General features: G+C 37.3%; 1 protein-coding gene and 1 pseudogene across 3 annotated transcripts in view; both read left to right on the forward strand.

The window, feature by feature from the left end:
* CDKL5 (cyclin dependent kinase like 5) overlaps positions 1-21,901 on the forward strand; it is a 138,955-nt gene that overhangs the window by 37,241 nt on the left and 79,813 nt on the right. The window lies entirely within an intron of this gene.
* LOC131400787 (gap junction alpha-1 protein-like) lies at positions 13,807-15,729 on the forward strand (annotated as a pseudogene).

Genomic DNA, 21,901 nt, shown 5'->3' on the forward strand with positions numbered 1-21,901 from the left:
TTTTGACAGTTTCTGTTTATTGTTGTGTGTACACATTGGCATGTATATGAAAACTCTTAGCAATGACTGTTCAGCTATTTATGGGGCCTTATGACTACTTACATTTGGAAGAAGTTCTTGTTGGACTTTACCCTGCAGATATGCATTGCAGATTTTCTTTTTATTTGCATGTCTGCTTTGAAGTGCCTATGAGGAGGGAGGCATGTTTTACCGCACACTTTTCTTTACAGAAGCCCAAAGAGGTATCCTTACGACAAAGTAGGGAGATTGGAATGGAGTTGAAATACGGCGATGCGATTAGAACTTGAGGCAGGAGAGGTTGTGCAGCCAGATAGAGGTTGGAGGGCAAGGCTAATTGAGCCTAGGACAGAGAAAGTGTTGATTCATGTAGTTCCTTTACTGTGGCTGGGATTGGCTTGTGAGAAGTTTTTCTGTTTGTTTTGAAGTAGTGGGTGACATATACTCTTGAGATAGCTAATTATACAAAGCCATGAACAATCCAGTATTGTGGTACAGCCTATAAGTGTTCAATAAATAATAAAGTTGACTTAAATTACAGAACCAAAAATAAAGGACACTATAGAGGACTGTTGCAGAGTAGCAGGTCCCTATGGAGGGATTAAAGATGGTCCCAAGGATTTGTGGTAAACTGGAAAAGCATTGGTATCATTTAGCTGACTGAAAAACGTCAAAGAGTATATAAGTTTGGGGGAAGAAATAATGAATTTGGCTTTCATAATAAAGATTAAAATGGCAGCAGAATGCCAAACCTGATATTAATAAATACCACACATATTGAGCATCTACCATATGCTAGGCACTCTACTAGATGTATTACATTTAATCCCCACAATGACCCTATTCTTGTTCCCATTTTACAGATGAGAAAACTAAGTCAGAGAGAGGTTCTGTAACAGGGCCAAGGTTATGCAGCTGTTAAGAGATGGAGCCAGGCTTTGATCTGACTCCAGAAATAGCTAACTTGAGTATGAGATGGAACCGTGAAGGATATGAACCTTCCAAGAGGGAGTGCAGAGCAGAGTGAAGGCCATGTTTAAAATGATCAGACCGAAAGGAGAGGGAGGCAGGTCTCTTGAAAGTAAGGAAGAAAGATAGTCTAAAAATAGTATTCACCAACAGTGTAAAAATTCATAAAAGATCCATGATGATAAGGATTGAGGGGTGACAAAATCCATTTCATTTAACAATGCCGTTTATTAATGACCTCTTTAAGTGAAACGGTATATTGAATGCCAAATTGCGAGGGGTTAAGGAGAGAGTAGATAGAGAAAATCTGGATTGTGCCATTTTTCCCTTTTGAGAGTTGAGAAATTGAGATTGAGTGTAGAAGGAACTAGAGTAGATTTGATTAAATATTTACTAGTCAGGAATATCTGTATTTCCCCTTATTAAAACACATTCTTTGGCTGTTTGTTATTACTTAATATTCACAATTTGGCTTTTGATACAAGGCTTCATTTTTAGCAAGCATTATACATTTTGAATTAGTGATTCCTTTTTTCTTTTTCAGATTAATTTTATTTTTCCACTAAAAAGCTGAATGATCATTTGGTTACTTTTTTTTAACTTTAAACCAAACTATTTTAAGAAGGTACTTGAGGAAAAGTCAGTGAACCATCACAAATATAACAGATTATTTATAGTCTTCCATCTAAAACCACATAGTTATTTTCTACTTAAAATAAACTTTTCTTTTTTCAGGGTTCTTTTCCACGTTAAATAAAACAAGTGTTTTTATTTAATTTTTAGTTTTAGGTTTTACATGTGAATTGAGATTTTAAAACAAAACTTAAATAGATGAGTCAACAATGAGAAACTGAATATATGGGATTAATTATGTTATTCATCATCACTTTCCTTCTTATTTAAATAAAAATAAGATGTGGGTTCTTGTTTTTTGCGTGCAAAATTTCTAGCATTTGAAGAAAATTATAGAGAGGCTTGGAGTTTTTAATACAGATTGTAAGAACCTAGAAATAATTCAATATTAATTGATTATTTCATCATAATCATTTTTTTAAGTAATTACTCTCTCCTAAATGACATTAATATACTGCAGGTAATGGAGATTAATAAGATGCCAATGTTAAACTGGACTTCGGGTCAGGAGCAAAGACAGTAGGAATCATTAGTGGAGGAAGACATCTTCTGTCTCCTCTTACAGAGCCACTCATATAGAAACATTACTTCTGTGTGGTTTCCTCTCTCGACTTGGTTTTTGTTGCTGATCTAATTAATTGTAGAACAGTCTCTGGAATACTACAAAAGTCTCACTAAAATCATACTTCTTTGTATTATAATATTTTGGATATCCGATTCTGCTAGTCTGTTGATATAGGAAGAATGACCCATGTTTCTATTGTCTTGATATCAATAAAGGATATACTGGCTCGTGTCAATTTCCAGGTGAGTCTGACTTCTTTAGGGAACTAGAAGAATTTTGGGCTTTTGCAGGCTTTCTGGTTGCCTTTATCCTCATCATCCTAATCTGGATTTGTTTTTTTGTTTATTTTTTAGTAAATGAGATAAGGGGATGGTCATATTAGAACTAGCCAGTACTAGCTCTGCATGCATTGTCTACACAGAAGACTTGACCTCATTCATCCTTCTTACAGTGACTCAACTTCTAAATGATCATCCCTCCGTTCCCCCAGCCTAGAGGATGAGTTGGCTGGGGCACTAGATGGACTTTAAAGTCCCCTTTTCTTCTAATCATAAAAACATAATTAGTTCAAAGAAGAGAACATTCTTTCTACAGCTTTTGAGGATGAGTAATTTCATTAGTCTCTGATAAATGTCTGTGGTTAAGGGATTTATACTAATAGCTCTTTAATGCGACTTTTCTTCGAAACTTTAAGAGCAAAAATGAGTGTGAATCATTTTTCTACACAGGCCTGAAATATACATTCACTGGAAATATAAGAAAAGGAACTGATCAACAAATGCCCATATAGTGGACACTTTTAAGTAGTTAAGCATAACTCTTTATCAGTTGTTGAAATCAGCGACTGGGAAGTAGCGCATGGTGATCTATTGCTACGTAAAAAGAAATCCGCCCCCCCAAAAAAGAAACCCAACCCTGAAATACTCTTAGAAGCTATAATTCATATTATACGATGCTTTTGAGCTTTACTATTTCTTAATTTAAAGGTTTGTTTCATATGTTAAAGCATTTTAATTTAAAAAATCAAATTAAAAATTTTTTTCTACCTCCTGTACTTAAAGCACTGTGTTCTAGGCATGGCATTGTAAAGTAAAATTCAACCAAATATCTGTTTAAGAAAAATCTATTGAGTGCCTACAAAATGTCAGGCACTCTACTAGGCACTGGCTCTGCAAAAATCATTAAGGTGTAATTCCTGTTTTTGAGTAATTTAGTCGAGCATGTATAAATTAAGAAATATAAGATCGTGTTTTCTTTTGTCAGGGAACGTAAAATATAGTTTGGGAGAGGTAAATTTGAGAGAAGATTGTGGTTGAAATGATAGTGTGAAACCTTCTTTCCCATTTTTTTCAATAAATTCTCCATTAAAGACTGCTTAGGAAAAAACTCATGTATAAATAAAGAAATAAAGAAAAAAAAGAAATAAGCATTTCCCAGAAATCCATAAGAGAACTACCATAAAGATGGGAATAGAATTAGGAAATGGCATTATTAGCTGATGACAGCTGAACGAGAATGGTGTCGTGAGAACCTTTGTTTACCTCTGAGTGTCAGAGGGCCTGGAATCCTAGGTGCAATGTTGATGGATTGTAGAACCTTCCCCAAATGGCACAAATGAAACTTGATCCACGTGGCCCAGGTCATTTCCTTTAGGACCACCATATTATGATGGGCAGGAGAGCCTACCCTGACAACGTAGATCCGGAGTTGGCAAACTACTGCCTGTGGGCCAAATCTGGCCTGCCGCCCATTTTATAAATAAAGTTTTGTTGGAATACAGCCACACTCATTCATTTATGTATTTTCTATGGATGCTTTTGTGCTAAAATGACAGAGTTGAGTAGTTGCAACAGAGACTGTATGACATACAAAGCCTAAAATATTTATTTTGGGGCCCTTAACAGAAATAGTTTGCTGACTTCTGATGTTGAGCAGGGCTTGCTTAAGTTAGGGCTTAACTAGGAGAATACAGTGGAAACAGCATAGTGGCCTCAGTGGACCAACAACCTCAATTTCTATTTGTCTCTTTGCCCTTGGTGCTCCTGGAGCCTGAGGAATAGAGTTAATAAAGTGTGAGACTTCCACTGACAACTACTTTTCCCTTGAGCTGGACTTGGGTAAATCCTTTGAATGGCTGGAAATTTTATATTGGTTACCTCTTTCACATATCAACTGTCAGAACAGAGAAGTGAACTTTGCTAGGTACGGGGCATACAGAGACACGTACAATCTATTCACCTTGACTGTGTTCCATCACTGGCCTGAGTAGCTCTTTTTATCCAAAGATGAATACAAAGAAGAAAACAGTCTCCATGAGGCTATGAAAGATTACTTGAGTCTAAGAGAAGGATATTCTCAAAAAATATGAAAAGTAAAATTCTTTGGAGACAAAAAACTTGAGATATCTTCCTAATTATAATTCAAGTGGATGTAAATGAGAAGTTAAGAAGAAATAGCAATAATTTGTGTTTCAAGTACCTCTTCCAGGCATTGTGCTAGGTGCTTTGTTTTTACTACTCTTTAAATTCTCATAACAACTATAAAAGTTAGAATTATCTTCCTTTTACATGGGGGAAACTAATGCTCAAATGGGTCCATTTTCTGAAGGCCATCTAAGTTAGTAGATGGTAGCGCCAGGAATTAAGCCATTTTAGGCCCATTTTTTTTTTTAGTTGAGATTAAATTCACATAATATAAAACTAACCGTTTTAACGTGGCATTTAGTACATTCACAATGTTGTACAATCACTACCTCTATCAAGTTCCAAAACATTTTCATCACCCTAAAAGAAACCTTGTACCCATTAAGCACTCACTCCCCATATCTCCCTCTACCTATCCCTGGCAACCACCAATCTGCTTTCTGTCTCTATGGATTTACCTATTCTGGATATTTCATATAAGCGGAATCATATACAATGTGTGATCTTTTGAGTTTGACTTATGTCACTTAGCATAATGTTTTTGAGATTCATCCATGTTGTAGCCTGTATCAGTACTTTGTTCCTTTTTATGACTGAACAATATTCCATTGTATGCATATACCACATTTTGTTTATCCATTCATCTGTCGATGGACATTTGGGTTGTTTCCACCTTTTGACTATAGTGAATAGTGTTGTGAACTTACATTTACAAGTTTTGAGTCCCTGTTTTCAGTTCTTTTTGGGTGTGTACCTAGGAGTGGAAATGCTAGGTAATATGGGAATTCTTTGTTTAACTTTTTGAGGAACCTCAAAACTTTTCCACAGCAGACGTACCATTTTACATTACCGTCAGCAATGTACAAGGGTTCCAATTTCTCCACATCCTTGCCAACACTTCTTTCCTTATTTTTTTTTTATTGTAGCCATCCTAGTGGATGTAAAGTAGTATCATATTGTGGTTTTGATTTGCATGTCACTAATGATTAGTGATGAGCATCTTTTCATGTGCTCGTTGGCTATTTGTATGCCTTTTTTAGAAAAATGTCTATTCAAGTCCTTTGCCCATTTTTCCATGGGTTTCAACCATTCGTTGAAAAGACTTCTTTCTCCATTGGATTGCCTCTGCTTCTTTGTCAAGGATCAACTGTGTTTGTGTTTAGTCTGTTTGGGGGCTCTCTATTATCTGTTCCATTGATCTATGCGTCTGTTCTTCACCAATACCGTGCTATCTTGATTACTGTAGCTTTATAGTAAGTCTTAAAGTTAGGTAGTGTCAGTCCTCCAATTTTGTTCTTTTTCAGTATTGTGTTGGCTATTCTAGGTCTTTTGCCTTTCCATAGTATCTTTAAAATCAATTTGTTGATATCCACAAAATAGCTTGCCGGGATTGGGGTTGCACTGAATCTGTACATCAAGTAGAGAAGAATTGACATCTTAACAATATTGAGTCTTACAATCCATGAATACAGAATATCTCTCCATTTACGTAGATCTTTGATTTCTTTCAACAGAGTTCTGTAGTTTTTCGCATACAGATCTTGGAAATATTTTGTCAGATTTATACCTAAGTACTTCTTTTTTTTTCTTTTGGTGGTAATGTAAATGGTGTTGCTTTTAATTTTAATTTCCAATTTTTCATTGCTGGTATATAGGAAAGCGATTATCTTTTATATATTAACCTTGTATCCTGTGACCTTGCTAGAATTGCTTATTAGTTCCAGGAGTTTTTTTGGTAGATTCTTTGGGATTTTCTCTATAGACAATCATGTCATCTGTGAACAAAATAATTTTGTTTCTTCTTTCCCAATCTGTATATCTTTTCTTTTCTTGTCTTGTCTTATTGTATTAGTTATGGCTTCCAGTACAATGTTGAATACAAATCGTGAGAGCTTATCTTGTTCTTATCTTGTTCCTGAGCTTAGTGGGAAGGCATGCAGTTTCTCACCATTAAGTATGATGTTAGCTGTAGGTTTTTTGTAGATGTTCTTTATCAAGTTGAGAAAGTTCTCTCTATTCCTAGATTGCTGAGAATTTTTATCACGAATGGGTGTTGAATTTTGTTAAACGCTTTTATACATCAATTGGTATGATCATATGATGTTTCTACTTTAGTCTGTTGATGGTGGTAGATTACATGAATTGATTTTAGAATGTTGAACCAAGCTTGCACACCTGGGGTAAATCCCACTTGGTCATGTTGTACACTTCTTTTTATACATTGCTGAATTTGATTTGCTAGTATTTGTTGAGGATTTGACATCTGTGTTCATGAGAGATATTCATCTGTAGTTTGCCTGTCTTTTAATGTCTTTATCTGGTTTTGGTATTAGGGTAATACTGGCCTCATAGAGTGAGTTAGGAAGTGTTTCTCTGCTTCTCTTTTCTGGAAAAGATTGTAGAGAATTGGTATCATTTCTTCCCTTAAATGTTTGGTAGCATTCACCAGTGAAACTATCTGGGTATGGGGCTTTCTTTTTTGGAAGGTTATTAATTATTGATTGATTGTCTTCCATAGAAATAGGCCTATTTAGATTGTCTGTTATTCCTTGTGTAAGTTTTGGTAGTTTGTATCTTTCAAGGAATTGGTCCATTTATCTAAGTTATCAAATTTGTAGGCATAGATTTGTTCATAATATTCCTTTATTATAAATCCTTTTGATGTCCATGTGATAGTGACGACTCTTCTTTCATTTCTAATATTAATAATTTGTGTCTTCTCTCTTTTCTTGATTAGCCTGGCTAGAGGTTTATCAATTTTATTGATCTTTTCAAAGAACCAGCTTTTGTTTTCATTGATTTTCACTATTGAGTTCCTCTTTTACCGCTATAATTTTTATTATTCTTTTCTTTTCCTTGCTTTGGGCTTAAGTTGTCTTTTGTCTTATTGCCTAAGGTAGAAGCTTAGGTTATTGATTTTAGGTCTGTGTCCTTTTCTAATATATGCATTCAGTGCTATAAACTTTTCTTTAAGCACTGTTTGCTACATCACACAAATTTTGATTTGTATTTTCATTTAGTTCAAAACATTTTAAAATTCCTCTTGAGATTTCTTTTTTAACCTATGGGTTATTTAGAAGTGTATTGTTTAACCTCTAAATATTTTGAGATTTTCCAGCTATCTTTTTGTTTTTGATTTCTAGTTTAATTCCTAGTTTTAATTTCTAGTTTAATAGTGGTGTGAGAGTATACTTTGTATGATTTTTATTCTTTAAAATTAGTTAAGTTGTGTTTTATGGCCCAGGATTTGGTCTGTCTTGATGAATGTCCCATGTGAGCTTGAAAAGAATATGTATTCTGCTGTTCTTGGGTAAAGTGTTATGTAAATGTCAAGTAGATCTGGTTGATTGATGGTGCTGTTCAATTCACCTATATCCTTACTCATTTTTTTGCCTGCTGGATCTGTCAGTTAGTGAAAGAGGGATGTTGAAGTCTCCAAATATAATAGTTGATTTGTCTATTTCTCTTTGCAGTTCTATCGTTATTTGCCTCACATATTTTGATGCTCTCTCATCTGGTGCATACATATTAAGGATTGTTATGTCTTCTTGGAGAATGTATCATTTTGTAATTTCCTTCTTTATCCCTAATGATTTTCTTTTTTCTGAAATCTGTTTTGTCTAAAATTGATACAGCGACTCCAGCTTTCTTTTGATTAGTGTTAACATGGTATGTCTTTCTCCATCCCTTTGCTTTTAACCTATCTGTATCTTTATAATTAAAGTGGGTTTTTTAAATCCACCCTGGCAGTCTCTTTTAATTGGTGTATTTAGGCCATTTACATTTAAAGTGATTATTAATATATTTGGATTAATATGAACCATGTTTATAACTTTTCTATGTGTTATACTTTTTTTGTTTTTAAACAAAAATAGTCCCCTCTTTTTCTGCGTTCTCTGATTTTAATTGACCATTTTCTATGATTCTGTTTTCTCTCCTGTCTTAGCATATCCATTATACTTCTTTTGAAAAAGGTTTTTGGTTGTTGCTCTAGAGTTTGCTACTGCTACATTTGCAACTTATCTAAGTCCCCTATCAGATAACTCTATTCTGCCTCCTGGGTAGGACAAGGACCCTGTACCAGAATTTTCCTAATTCCTCCCTCTCATCCCTTGTAACATTGCTGTCATTCATTTCACTTATCCAAATGCTATAATCAGCAAATACATTTTTACTATTATTACTTTGAACAGTTATCTATTAAGAATAGGAAAAATCAATTTTATTTTACCCTCAATTATTCCTTTTCCCATTCTCTTCCTTTCTTTGTGTAGATCTGACTTTTTGACCTAAATCGTTGTCCTTCTCTCTGAAGAACTTTTTTAAACAGTTTTTACTAGGCAGGTCTACTGGTGACAAATTCCCTCAGTTTTTGTTTCTCTGAGAAAGTCTTTATTTCTCCTTCACTTTTGAAGGATAATTTCACTGAATACCTTCTAGGTTGGTGTTTTTTTCGTTCAGCACTTTAAATATTTCACTTCATGGCTTCTGACAAGAAGTTGGATGTACTTGTTATCCTTGTTCTCTATAGGTAAGATGTTTTTTTCCCCTCTGGCTTCTTTCATGATTTTCTCTTTGTGTTTGGTTTTCTGTAGTTTGAATATGGTGTATTGAAGTGTAGGCTTTTTGGTATTTATCTTGCTTGGTGTGCTCTATGCTTCCTGGAAGTGTGGTTTGATGTCTGTTATTAATTTTGGAAGATTCTCAGCTATTATTCCTTCAAATATTTCCTTTGTCTTATTCTTCTTCTTCTGGTGTTCTAGTTATGCCTCTTATAATTGTTCCATAGTTCTTGGATATTCTGTTCTGCTTTTTTAAATTCTTTTTTTCTCTTTGCATATTAGTTTGGGAAGTTTCTATTGACATATCTTTAAGTTCACTGATTCTTTCCTTGGCCATGTCCAATCTACTGATGAGTCTATTAAAGGCATTATTTGTTTTTGTTATAGTGTTTTTGATTTCTAGCATTTTCTTTTAATTCTTCCTTAGAGTTGTGAATGCTTACATTACTCATCTGTTCTTGCATGTTTTCTACTTTTACATTAGTGCTCTTAACATGGTAATCATAGTTATTTTAAATTCTCTATCTGAAATTATCCGTGATAATCCCTAAATCTATGCCTTATCTGAGTCTGGTTCTGATGCTTGCTTTGTCTCCTCAGACTTTGTTTTTTCTTGCCTTTTAGCATGCTTTTTAATGTTTTTAAAAAGCAAGATAGGATATATTGGGTAATAGGAACTGTGGTAAATAGGCCTTTAGTGAAAGGTTTTATGTTAATTGGCTAGGAGCTGGGCTGTGTTTAATGTTTGTTGTAGGTGTAGGTGCCAGAGGCTTCAGTTTCCTCTAGTGTCTTTTTCTTTTGTTTATTTTTCTCTCCCATTGTCTTTGGGTTTTCCTATGAACTTCTTTTTAAATAGAGTCTGTTTCTTGCAACTCTTTCAGTTGTAATCCACTGTTACTGTACTGGAACCCTGGTGACATGGTGGTAAAGTGTAGGGAAGGGGAAGTGTTCTATACTCTTAGGACTAAATCTTAGTCTTTTGGTGGTCCTGAGTCCTGGGCTGCAACCTTCAGAAATATTTCTTAGCCATTTTCCCCCTCTTCCTTTTAGGTGAAACAAAAAGGCTAGAGGGGGCTGCAGTTGGCTAATTTCTGCTTTCCCAGGAAAACATATAAGGCTCTGGTAAATTTTTCCTTGGAGTGTTAGCCTTTGTTATGGAGAACATTCTGGGCTTATTTTAAAACTGTTACTTTTTCCCTGGGCATATTTCATAATGGTTACTTTTCCCTTCCTCTTACCCAAAAGGGAGAGGATTTTTATTGGATCTTCACCCTGGGCGTATTCAAAATTGTTACATTTCTCTCTTCTTACTCAAAAGAGGAGGAGACTGTTCCCGGATCTTCACAGTCAGAACCTGGTGAGGTTCCTGGAGGTAAAGCCACGAGAGTGTGGAGGCTCTCCTAAGATTGTGCCCCCAGGAGTTCTTCCTCACAAACCTTTGTTAAAATTACCATTTACATTTTCTTACTAGTGTGTTACTCCAGCACCTTCTGCTCCAGGTAAGCTGATCTTTGATGTGATTCTCTGTATTTGCCTGTCTCTCCAGATTTCAGTTCAGTTTGCCCTTTGTCTTGAATTCTCTGATAAGCCTAAGAAAAGTTTTTGATTTCCAGTTTGTTCAGGTTTTTTCTTGTAAAGAGCAGTGATGATATCCAAGCACTTTACATGTTGGAGCTGAGACCTGAAATCTTACGTTTATATTTTAAAATTGGAAATATCTTGTCCAGTTTAAAAATAATGTTTGGCAAGAGGTTTTTAATTTTCCTATGAACTGTTTGCTTAGCTGAGATGACTTATTCTCAGTTGTTTTTATCCCTTTGAATCTCAGATCTATATATTTTCAAAATGCTTAGTAAGAACTTTTTCACAACAAAATATTTGAAAAACTTAAGAACTTCATGTAGTTTTAGAAAATTGCTAATAACTTGATCCTAAATTAACTAGAATTATTGATTTTCTTTTTCCCCCACAGCACTGTTTTTTGTTTCATCAGATACCTTCTATAAACCCTGCTAAAGTAGTTTCAGGATTATTTTCTTTAACCTTCACTTGTAATTATTTTACCCCACTTGTTTTTGAAGAAATAACTCAATTTTCTAAGGCACTTTGAAATCTCTGGAGACTAAGCTCTGTTTAAATTTGGAAAAGTAATGAGAATAAATGCCCAACTCTCATGCTGCTAAAGGTTTATTTTCAACTAACCTTGAAGAATGTATTAATTATAAGCTATAGATCTTGGTGACTTTAGCTTAGTAGGATTACTTGCAGAATCTGTGTGATAGAGGACAATTTGGCTAAAATGCGTTATTTAAGTAACTGAGAAAGTACTGTATGTACTTTAAAGTCATATAATTTGATTACTTGCTAAAAAATTACATTTTGGGAGGCTTCAGTTTTTATCCTTGGAGAATAGTTGTAACCAACTCAAGCAATTGAGACATTGTAAATTGCATTAACCTTGCCCCTTTTTTAGGTTTCATTTTAAGTTTTATTTTTCTCACTGAATCTACTGTGAGGAATAGCCGTTAAACCAAGAAACAAATTAGCTGCATGGTATTTAAGATTGCTTATTAGTTGGCAAATTCATATTAAGTTTATTTTAAGAAATATTTTTCTCTTTTAATTTTCCTAATGGTTTAAGATGAATATCTATCTTTGGGAATTAAAGATTTTGTTTTTTGAAGAGAGAATTAAAATATTAAACATTATGAATGTTATCTTAATATACTAAATAAAATTTGTTTTAAAAAATGAGTCGATGCTGTGTTGAAATGATTTGGTTGAAAATAATTATTTTTTGCCATGTAGTAATCAGTTAGCTGTGGTCCATTTTAAGGTAAGATCCATTTGTCTAGCATGCTCTGAATTAGAGGCAGAAACCTTTCCCTAGGCTTTTGCTTAGAAACATTTCTTATAAAGAAATAAGGCTGTCAGGATGAAATGGAGAAAGAATAGCAGGTCTTCAGTAGTGGCACAGTTCTGTGCTATGCCCCAGGCCAGTTTCCACCCACCCTCAACAGATTAGTGGGTGATATCAGTGTTGCTCCTCCTGAAATAAAAAAAAAAAAAACAACAAAAAACCTCTTGCTGTATTATAACAATATCCTAGAAGAAACCCATAAGAATGAACGCAGCATATCAGTGTTTTAGTCCTAACAAAAAAGTTTCCATGTGCTAACGATTCAACTGAAGATAATGGTTCACATTCAATAAATAAGTATTTAAATTGAGGCCCCTGTTGGCAGGGCCCTGACTTCTAATCCCCAGATAAGGAGGCAGCAGCAGCTCCTCTTTTTTTGTCCTGATCTTGCTACTTCCTGCTAACTGGGATGGCACCTATCTTTGCGAAATGCCCCCTCATTCACCACAGCATTCAGCACCACAGCTGCAGTGTTGATCGCCTGCTCCCCTCTCCAGAGACTCTCAGGACCAGCCCCATGATTCTTGACATCCTCCTTTACTTTTTGTCACCGTCAAAACTCACTGGCTGTCCATTAGCAGAGAACCCTCATCCCTGTACTGCTCTGTACATCCTTCAATCGCATCCTGTCTCTTCCCCCAGCCCTCCCACTGTTCCCTCAAGCTGCCACTGTTCCCTCAACTGCCATTAGAAATTTCTCCCATGGCCTCGGTCTTGCTCCAGCCTCGCAGTATAATCCCGCTTTCTGCTTCTGGGCTTCTCTGCTGCTGTCAAGCGGAGGCCTGAGGAGCCCCCTCCGGCACCAGTTGGCTACTTCTGCCTCTACCTGGTAAGCATGCTGCTGCCTTTCAGCTCCTTGAGTACCATGAGTTCTTCTCCCTTCAGACTTTTGCCCATGCTGCTTCCTTCACATGCAGCAGTTTTTCCACTCTTCGCTTGGCTGACTATACAGTCCGATCTGGGTTTCCTTACGTTAATCTCTGTCAGTGCCAGTTTGTTTCCTTCTTGGCACTTATTTAAATTTGCAATTGTACATTCACTTACTCACTTGGCCTTTTTCACTGATTCTAAGATATACATTACCCCCCAATTTTCTGAAATTGGGGCACATCTTATACTGGTTGCCTTGATTGCTTTCTGAATGGTAAGTAAAATAATGGTTTATCGTACAATCAGTTGTGTCTGAGAATTAATAAAATACTGCACCTTTAATTATCTGTTTCCCCCAGTTGATCGTGAGTTCCACAGGAATTCTGTCTGTTTTACTCACCAGAGGAATCAGTGCCCAGTACAGTACCTAGCACCTAGTAGCACTGAATAAATAATGCTCGAATGAACATCATTACCTATTTGGGAGGTGATGGCCCTAATATGTCTGAAGATAAATCAGTCAATATATGTGAACTTGTAAGTCAGTTTCTGTGTTTGAGCCTTTTCTTTGGAGATTGCTTTATTCTGGAATTGAAGGAGACCTTTAGATGTGTCTATTTTGTTCCCCCAATTATGTAACTTGTCCTATTATCGATATGTGTACATCCTTATTTAAAAGTATTTACTCACCATGTATGAAATGAATCCACATAAGCTTTTATCAGGTATCAGCAACTGTCTTTCATTAGGGGGAAGAGTGAGGAAGGTACCAAATAGCAGACTTGTAAACTTGAGATGATTTTGAGTGCTTGAACTTACTCTTTCATTTTACTTCATCCTCCAAGGAGTGCAATCACTTGGCGTGCCTACTTCACTTCTTTTAAGCGAAAGAACAGCGAACAGGCAACATGAGTGACTGGAGTGCCTTAGGCCAACTCCACGACAAGGTTCAAGCTTACTCCACCGCTGGAGGGAAGGTGTGGCTCTCAGTCATTTTCATTTTTCGAGTCCTGCTACTGGGGACAGCGGTTGAGTCAGCCTGGGATGATGAGCAGTTTGGCTTTCGTTGTAACACTCGACAGCCTGGTTGTGAAAACGTCTGTTATGATAAGTCCTTTCCAATCTCTCACGTGCGCTTCTGGGTCCTGCAGATCATATTTGTGTCTATTCCCACACTCTTGTACCTAGCTCACGTGTTCTATGTCATGCGAAAAGAAGAGAAGTTGAACAAGAAAGAGGAGGAACTCAAAGTTGCCCAAACCAACGGTGTCAACGTGGAGATGCGCTTGCAGGAAATTGAAATGAAGAAGTTAAAGTATGGCATTGAAGAACACGGCAAGGTGAAACTCAGGGGGGGCTTGCTGCGAACCTATACCATCAGTATCTTCTTCAAGTCTCTCTTCGAGGTGGCGTTCCTGCTGATCCAGTGGTACCTCTATGGCTTCAGCCTGAATGCGGTTTACACTTGCAAACGAGACCCCTGCCCGCATCAGGTGGACTGCTTCCTCTCTCGCCCCACAGAGAAAAGCATCTTCACCCTCTTCATGCTAGTGGTGTCCTTGGTGTCTCTTGCCTTGAACATCATCGAGCTATTCTGTGTCTTATTCAAGGGCATTAAGGACCATGCAAAGGGTCTGGAATGTGAGACTTACCACAATACATCTGTTCTGCCGAGCCCTTCCAATGGCTCCTCATCAACTGTTCCTCTCTCCACCATGTCCCCTCCCAGGGACAAGCTGGTTCTTGGAGACAGAAACAGTTCTTCCTGCCGCAATTACAACAAACAAGGAAGTGAGCAAAACCGTGCTAATTACAGCGCATAGCAAGATCAAATGGGGCAGGCAGGAAGCACCACCTCTAACTCACACATACAACCTTTGATCTCCTTCATGATAAACAGAATTCTAAAAAACCTAACTACTGGGCACTAGCCATTGTAGACCAGCAGCTGTTCTGTAGAGCCAGCGGTCATGCCAGCAGCAGCCTAATGACCTAGAGATCTAGACACATGCTTGAAAGCATTACGATTCTGCTCAACTGTTAAAGAAAAGGAAGGTGCAGTAGAAAGTGTTCCAGTGGAGGTGGTACTCAGCAACCCCAGTCTTAAGGCTTAGCAGACTAGAGACATTGGACTACCAGGGTTCTTTTGGGGTATCTGGGATAAGAGGGTGAAAAGAGAGGGATTAATGGAGGTACATGTTGGATTTAAAGACTCAAAGAACTTACCTTCTAAATAAAAGTTGCATTAGGTGAGACATAAGTAAGGGCTTTTTCTCCCATACTCCCCTAGAATGGTTCAGTGTTTGTGAAAGAGTGATAGGTATTTGCCACATATTGGTACGAACAGATGCAGTATAAACTCAAGAACATAGATTTTAAAATAATGCATACACAGTGTTCAAATTCGAGCCTTTCTCATGGATTTTGTGGTGTAGGCCACATGATGTTTACATTACACAATTCCTACTGTGAAAGTAAAGAACTCTTTCTTTTTCCTAACCCCTTCACCCCATGTATCCTATTATGGATACTGGTTCTGTTCATTATGATTTTTGGTCTTTTGTAGAAAGATGTCGTGAATGATTTCCTTTTTCTGAAATGTAATCATTGATGTTTAAATGATAGAATTTTAGTACTGTAAACAGCACTTATTAATGTGAGAAACTTAAATGCTTGTAGAGTTGGACTGTTAAATGTTCTTACATGAATTTTGCAGTAACTGATAGTTCTTGGCTTTATTCTACTTAATAAACATTATTTCAAAACTTGTATTCTGTTATGAGTTTGGCAGTCTGTCTTTTGGGGGCGACCAACATTTTTGGTGTTTGTACTAAGATTTTATTTGGAATGCAAGAGAGGTTGAAAGAGGTTTGAATATTACCCATGTAACTAATTTTTTTGAAATACATACCCTACTAAATAAATCTAATAATTTCTCCAAATGCCTTTTTTAAAGCTCATCACAGAAGCTTGGTGAAAATGCTGAGCTTAATATTTTGTTCTTGCATGACAGCTACATAAGCAACTTTGTACACTAATTACATTTCGTGTTAAACTACGGTCGTGTTCAGCTTTATTGCATGCAACGTAGACCTAGTCTATCATATATTCTAAAAAGTGTTCTTTATTCAATACAGTTTTAAGAGAGCAACCCACATGTCTGCCTCCTCTGAGAACTTCTGACTGCACTGATCTTTCCTAGTCTTTTGCACTCTTCATTGGTACATCTTAATCGAAGCAAAATACGCTAGAATCAGATTTTTAGAAATGGAATTGCAGTGACTACGTTACAGAAGGTTTTAGTATTACATCTTTAATCATATGTAGCAGGATCACAGATATACTCACTACTTCCAGATGTGCAAAAAATGTAGCTTCTTTCTTTCTTTTAACTGATCTACTCTTCATCAGAAGCTTCCTCCCACCCCACAGGGCACTGCGGGAAGGAGAAAATGGGGACAATTTAAACGTTAAATCTGCCAATCCACACCATTTTGCTCTGACAGTTTAAACAGTCTCATTTGGAAAACCCAGTCTCTTGGTTCAACGAAGAGTCTTTCTGATTTTCTTCTCACAAACCGTTTCATGAGGAATAATCCCCATTACTTATGAATGGGATGTGTGTTTCTGTGGGGCGCTGCAAAACTTTTGAAACTTTGGAATCATGCTGAACACTGCCACCCTCACTTTCTGTTTCACATTCATCTTCACATATTGCTTGCTTGATTTTCTTTAACATTTTTATCTTGAGATAATTATAGATTCACATACAATTGTAAGAAATAACAGATTCCGTATATCCTTTAATCTCTCCCAATAGTAACATCTTGCATAATTATAGTAGAATATTGTAACCAGAAGACTGACATTAATATAATCCATCGACTTATTCAGGTTTCGCCTGTTTTATGTGCACTTATTCGTGTGTGTGTGTGTGTGTGTGTGTAGATTGTGTAGATTTGTGTGACCACCACAATAAAGATACAGAATAGTTTTATCACAAGAATCCCTTGTGCTCTTTTTATAGCCACAGCCACATCCCTCCCTTCCCCTCTCCCTAACCCCTGGCAACCACTAATCTGTTCATCTCTATAATTTTGTCATTTCAAGAATGCTGTTTAAATGGAATGATACAGCATATAACCTTTTGAGATTGACTTTTTTTCACTCAGCATAACTCTCTTGAGACCAATCTAAGTTTTTGTGTGAACCAATAGTTTGTTCTTTTTTATTGCTGAGGAGTAGTCTATAGAATGGAGGTACCACGGTTTATTCACCTCTTGAAGGTTGTTTCCAGTTTTGGCCTATTACAAATAAAGCTGCTGTGAACATTCGTGTACAGGTTTTTTTGTGAACATAAGTTTTCATTTCCCTGGGATAAATGGCCAAGAGTGTAATTGCTGAGTTGTATGGTTAAGTCAATGTATAGTTTTGTAAGAAACTGGCATACTCTCTTTCTGGAGTGGTCTACATTCCCATCAGCAATATATGAGTGATCTCGTTTCTTTACATGCTCACCAGCATTTGCTATTATCACTATCTTTTATTTTAAGCATTCTAATGGAGTGTAGGTGATCTCACTGTAGTTTAAATTTACGTTTCTGTAATGGCTAATAATGTTGAACATCTTTTCATGCTTATTTGGCATCTGTGCATCCTCTTCAGCGAAATACCTATGTGTGTTTTTTCCATTTTCCAATTGGATTGTTTGTTTTATTACTGTTGAGTTTTTTTTTTTTAAGTTCTTTTTTTTAAAGATTTTATTTATTTATTCCACCCCCCCCCCCCAAAGCCCCAGTAGATAGTTGTATGTCATAGCTGCACATCCTTCTAGCTGCTGTATGTGGAACGCGGCCCCAGCATGGCCGGAGAAGTGGTGAGTCGGTGTGCGCCCGGGATCCAAACCCAGGCCGCCAGCAGCGGAGCGCGCGCACTCAACCGCTAAGCCACGGGGCCGGCCCTATTACCGTTGAGTTTAAGGAATTTTTAAAATATATATATACAGGCATACCTTGGAGATATTGTGGGTTTGGTTCCAGACCACTGCCATGAAGCAAATATTACGATAAAACGAATCACACGAATTTTTTGGTTTCCTAGTGCATATAAAAGTTGTTTACACTATATTGTAGTCTATTAAGTGTGCAATAGCATTATGTCTAAGAAAACAATGTACATACCTTAATTAAAAAATACTTTATTGCTAAAAAATGCTAACCATCATCTGAGCTTTCAGCGAGTCGTAATCTTTTTGCTGGTGGAGGGTCTTGTAAAAATCGCAGTATCTGCAAAGTGCAATAAAATGATTATGCCTGTATTCTGGATTAAAAATCCTTTGCCAGATATGTTTGAAAATATTTTCTCCCGGCTTGTAGCTTGTCTTTTCGTCACTTAATAGGGTCTTTCACAGAGAAAATATTTTAATTTTGATAAGGTCATTTATCAATCTTTCCTTTCATGGATTGTGTTTTTGGTGGTAAGTCTAAGAACTCTTTGTCTAGTCCTAAAGATTTTCTCCTTTGTTTGCTTCTAAAAGTTTTATTGATTTCTATTTTGCGTTTAAGTCCATGATCTATTTTGAGTTAATTTTTGTATAACTTGTGAGAGCTAGGTTGAGGTGTTTTTTGTTTTTGTTTTTGTTTTTGACGTATGGATATCCAGTTGCTCTAGCACCATTTGTTGAAAAGTCTGTCTATCCTTCCTCCGTTGAATTGCTTTTACAGGCAAAAATCAGTTGAGCATATTTGTGTGGCTCTATTTCTGGGTTCTCTGATCTATCCCATTGATCTATGTGTTTATCCTTCTGCCGGTATCATACTATCTTATTGTTAGTGCCGTCAAGTCAATTCCGACTCCTGGTGGCCCTGTGGACAGCAGAGTGGAACCCTGCCTGGTCTTTTTGCACCATCCTCTCACCTTCTGGCATTGTATCAGCCAGTGCTCCACTGCTCTTCATAGAGTTTTCATGGCAAATTTTTTCAGAAGTGGGCGGCCAGGTTCTTCTTCGTCTGTCTTAGTCTGGAAGCTCCGCTGAAACCTGTCCCCCATGGGTGACTCTGCTGGTGTTTAAAATACCAGTGGCATAGCTTTCAGCATCACAGCAACAAGCAGCTGCCACAGTATGACAACCAACTGATGGGTTTTTTGATTCCCTGACCAGGAAACAAACCTGGGCTGCAGTGGTGAGAGTGCCGAATCTTAACCACTAGACCAGCAGGCCTGGCTATAGTAAGCCTTAATATCAGGTATAATGATTCCTCCCACTTTATTCTGCTTTTTCAAAATTTCTTTAGCTATTCCAGGTCATGTGCCTTTCCATTTCAATTTTAGAATAAGCTTGCCTATGTCTATAAAACACTTGCTGGGATTTTGGTAGGAATTGCATTAAACCTGTATATCAATTTGGGGAGAATTGGCATCTTGTTAAGTCTTCTAATACATGAGTACAAATGTTTCTCTAATTTATTTAGGTTCTCTTCAGTTTTTTTCATCAGCAATAATTTTATAATTTTCGGGATACAGATCCTATACGTATTTCATTAGGTTTATATCTGACTTTCATTTCCTTGGAGCAATTATAAATGGTATTTTGCTTTTAATTTCTGTCTTCACATTTTTGTTGTTTGTATATAGAAATGTTGATTGATTTATGTGTGTTGATCTTGTATCCTACGACCTTGCTAAACTCACTAGTTCTAGGAGTCTTTTGGTTGATTCCTTAGGATTTTCTGTGTAGACAATCGTGTCATCTAAATAGTGTCAGTTTTATTCCTTCATTTACAATCTGTATGCTTTTTGTTTCTTTTTCTTCGCTTATTACTCTTGTTAGAACTTCTAATACTGTGTTAAGTAACAGTGATGAGAGCAGATATTCTTGTCTTGTTTCTAATCTTAGGGAAAAGACATTCAGTCTTTCACCATTAAATGTCATGTTAGCTGTAGGGTTTTGTGGATGATATTTATCAAGTTGAGGAAATTATCTTCTATTCCTAGTTTGCCAGAGAGTGTTTTTTTAAATCACGAATGGGTGTTGGATTTTGTCAAATTCTTTTATCGCATCAATTGATATGATCATATGATTTTTCTTCTTTACCCTGTTGATATGGTTTCCAAATGTTGAATCAGCCTTGCATATCTGGGATAAATCCAACTTGGTCGTGGTGTATGTAGGTCTTATTATACATCACTGAATTTGATTTGCTAATATTTTGTTGAGGATTTTTGTGCCTGAGTTCATGAGAAATATTGGTCTATAGTTTCTGGTTTATTATTTCCTTCTTTCTTTCTTTGGGTTTATTTTCCCTTTCTAGTATTCAGGTAAGAATTTAGATTATTGATTTGAGACCTTTCCTCTTTTCTAATGTGTGCATTTAGTGCTGTACACTTCTGTCTTAGTACTGCTTTAGCTGCATCCCACGTATTTTGGTATAATGTATTTTCATTAAGTTCTATAAAATTAAAATTTCCTTTGAGACTTCCTCTTTGTATGATGGTTGCTTTGAAATCCTTGTCAGATAATTCTGACATCTCTGTGTTAGCATCTCTTGATAGTCTTTTCTCATTCATATTGAGGTTTTCCTGGTTCTTAGCATGATGAGTGATTTCCTATTGAAACCTGGACGTTTTGGGTGTTATGCATTAGACTCTGAGTTTTATTTAATCTTGTGTTTTATCTGGCCTCCTTTGACACTGCTCTGGTAAGGGGGGCGGGTGCCAGATGGGGATGGCAGTCCAGTTTCCTCACTCTCCCTCTGTTGACACCCGCTGGGGAGGGGCTTCTTGTTACTGGTATAGTTGGGAGTTTGGCTCCCCACTAGGCCTCTGCTGACCACCCTGGCTAGGAGAGGCAGGAATCCCTTTTCACTGCTCCCCACGTAGCCTCCACTGGCACTCCTCTGGCAGAGGGTTGGACATGCTCCCCACTCTGCCTTTGCTGGTGTGAATGGGGCCACAATTTGCACTGTTTCATTTGGCTGGAGTAGAGTGGTTATTGTCTAAAAGTTTTCCATCTTGCTAGGCTTCTCCTTTCCTGGTCCTTTAGCTTGAGAGAAGCAGGCTATTATTGGGGCTATTTTTTGTCTGTGCCCATGGGCATTTCTGAGTTGCTTGTTGAAGTAGTTTTATTAGGATTGCTTTAAAATCCTCATCAGATAATTCCAACAACTGATTCATCTTGGTGTTGATGTCTCTTGTCTTTTCTCCTTCAAGTTCTGACTTGCATGGTCCTTGGTATGATGAGTGATTTTTGATTGCATCCTGGTCATTTGCATATTAAGAGACTCTGGATCCTTCATCTTTTTTGTTTAGCAGGCAGCCTCCCTGTTGAGGGATAGCATGAGGGCCGGGGGTGTGTGTCTGTTCAGCTTCCCGCTTGGCCTCCTTGACACCACCTCTGTGGAAGTGTTGCTCTTACTCCACTGCCTCCTTGCAGACGGGTGGGGTGGATGTCCAGCTCCTCACTTGGCCCTGCTAACACCTTCCGAGCGAAAGTGGACCACTGACTCACACTGCCTATTGCCTCTGCTCCGTTCTGCAGACACTACCCTGGCAGGGGCCTGGGAGGAGATGGAAGGTCAGCTCCTGACTGGACCCATCAACACCATGAGGTGGGGAATGGGAGCCCTGCCTGTTACTGCCAGGCAGGGCATGGAAGATTAGCTCCCTGCTCAGCCCTACCAACAGGGACAGCATCAGGCGGGGGAGCTGGAGCAGTGCTGCCTGCTTTTTAGGAGTGTATGGAGTGAGAGAGTATGTGTTTGTGTAAGACTGTCTACCTGATTAGCCCCACTGAAACCTCAGTGGAAAGACGGTGCAGTTTTTCTATTGATGTTTGCCTGGAGTAGGGTAAATATTGCCCAAAAGATTCTCTGTTGTTAGCCCATCCTTTTCCTGGTCTTTTGGCTGTGGGAACAGGCTTTTCTTGGTACTTTTTTGGAACCTC

The sequence above is a fragment of the Diceros bicornis genome, chromosome X (assembly GCF_020826845.1).
Source record: "Diceros bicornis minor isolate mBicDic1 chromosome X, mDicBic1.mat.cur, whole genome shotgun sequence".
NCBI lineage: Eukaryota > Metazoa > Chordata > Mammalia > Perissodactyla > Rhinocerotidae > Diceros > Diceros bicornis.